Below are 2,718 nucleotides of genomic sequence, written 5' to 3'. Positions count from 1 at the left end.
GATTGATAGTTGTTTTTAATACAAGTAAAAAGTTTTAAACTTTAATTTAAAATCGAAGTAAAAATTTTGAGTTCTAAACTTTAAAACCAATTATATGATGTTCATTTACATGTAACATTGTTGTTATAGTATAACAAATAATTTATAGCATGTATGTAAAAACATAAATAACCTCAACATCATAATTTGTAGATTAACTCAAAACAAAGTAATTTAAAACAAAGTCATTACAAATCAAACTCAAAAGAAACTAACAAAGTAGTGAAATCTAACATTACATGCGATAATTTAAAACGAAACAAAACAAAGAAGTAAGCTTTGAAGATCTAAGTGTTAACACGTGTAAGTCGGTTGCGTTTGAAGATCTAAGCTTTGAATTAGTCTGCACAAGAAATGGATATTCAAATGTTATATTCATGAAATGATTTTTAAATTGCAGTTGAAGTTGCTGAACTTGTAAAGATGGAATAGAGGAATGCAGCAGATACGAACTCAAAGGCTAAAAGTTTAAAACTTACAGAAGATGATCCGGGTATGACTTGCTTTCCTTCTTTAGGTTTCTACTTCATTTTGTCATATGCTTCATGTTTTGAGGTTTTGTAGATAGGCTCACTCTAACATAGAACCTGAAAAAAAAAATACTCTTTAGCATAATGTCCAAATTTAAAAAATGAAGGTAGCAAATATAAGTTGGTTAACAAATTACCGTGGGATCCGTTTTTGTGTTTTCAATGGTGATCTTCATTGCAGCAGATTTAGACAAATGCATGTATGTTGTTTTTATAGTGATGTATAACAAATGAAGTGCCGTCATGTGTCATTCCACTAACCCACTACTCTCTTTAATTTTGAATTATGAAAGAGAGCGACAACAATTATTTTGCGCCATTTTTAATGGAGACAAATGAAATTATTTAAAAGCATAACTCATACATAACTCACTATTTGGTGTAATTTATAAATTAATTTTTTAATTGATTTTCAGAAAGAAAAAATTAGATATAGTCATAATGATATTTATTATTAATTTTATATAAGTACAATATAGAAAATTTTAGTTGTTGATTTTGGTCCTCATATAAACTATTTGGTTTAATTTATAATTTAGTTTTTAGTTGATTTTAGAAAAAAGATAGATATAGTCATAATGCTATTTATTATTAATTTAATATAATTAGGATACAGAAAAGTTTAGCTGTATAATTTTGGTACTCATATAGAATTTATCTTTTATCGGATATTATGATTTTACTTGAATGATTCGATGTTTATATTTGTAGAAGTTTAAATGTTTATCTGCTTTTATTTTTCATTGATTTGTAAATACTTATCTGTCTATATTTATGCAAGATATATGATACATTAAAAAAATTAATTAATATTATTTGTATAGTGGTTTAATGGCATTTTAATGGCAGGTTAAGTGTTGCTGAATTGTAGGAGTTGGATAGAATGAAAAGCTCACATGGCCTAAAGTTTAGGAATCATATATGGATTGCATAACCGCCCCCAACTGCTGCTTCTAGAAGGTTTTAATGAACTTTGAATGGTCCAGATTTGATCTCAGTATAATCTAACGGTGTATATTGAACATTGTAGCATTTTTTCCCACCGGAAACAATATAATATATAATAATAATCAAAACATTACATGTATAGTGGCCATGGTTGAATTTGGCTCAAAAGCAGCATACCATATTACTCATGATGTGAATATGCAGGTAGATTGTGGAGCCATCATTTACCCAGTTTCAGTCATTTCCATATGTTGATGTTTGATGTACAGCAGAATATATATATAATCAGAGGATTTATATAACTTGTACATCAAATCTAAGCCGCAATATTTATTGTTTGGTTTTAATGCTTATGAATAATCCGACCTAACTACCTAAGTAATAAACTCTATCATATGTTACACAAATAAATCATATTCGTCTCCAAAGAATTCATCCAATTATTAAGTTTATAAGATAGAAACGACAAGCTATGGATGGTGTCAAAACTCTTGCTGAAATGATTTCCTTGGATTGGATTAATTCGTGGTGTAATTAATTTGACTTCCGATTATAACATATTGTAATTTTAGCATCTTGCTAGTTCAGGCTTTAGAATTGTCTTATAATTCATTTAACTATCTAACTATACTATCAAAGTAAGATGATTTTTTCATTGAAATCATTCTAGGGCCTCCACATAAAATGTCACGTTGATATCATGTGACCAGCTTTCTTTTTATTAAGTCAATAAATTATGTTATATTTGAAAATCCCAGTAAATAAGTTACATAAATATTATAGATGAATGAAGATACACACAATTTCGTTAAATATCCTATTAGTATGTTATAAGTTACCGACGACTCCTTATTCGTTAAATACCCGTTTAGCCATTAAGCCATTCGACAATGAACCATAAGATGTACCGACGACTCCTTATTCATATTGCATAAAACATATATTTAAGCGGCCATAAATCGTTTCCAACATCAATACCGCTCGTTAAGGGTGCTAATTTTGTAGCAATACAATCTAAAGGTACGCAACAAATTATTTCCTTCTTTGACAACTCGGCCCACCAGGCCACCACCCTACTTACCTATTTCAATTTTGAAAGATTTGGGACTTGGTCTTTTACGTCTTGTTCTTGAGTTTTTTTAAAGGAGGGAAATGAAAGGAAAACTAAGGATGATTAAAAAATGGGTGTTCTTGAGTTTTT

Source organism: Bidens hawaiensis, unplaced genomic scaffold (genome assembly GCF_021521415.1).
Source record: "Bidens hawaiensis isolate Kalapana, Puna unplaced genomic scaffold, B.hawaiensis_p1.1 tig00034770_1, whole genome shotgun sequence".
Classification (NCBI taxonomy): Eukaryota; Viridiplantae; Streptophyta; class Magnoliopsida; order Asterales; family Asteraceae; genus Bidens; species Bidens hawaiensis.
Note: the sequence above shows the minus strand (reverse complement) of the source record.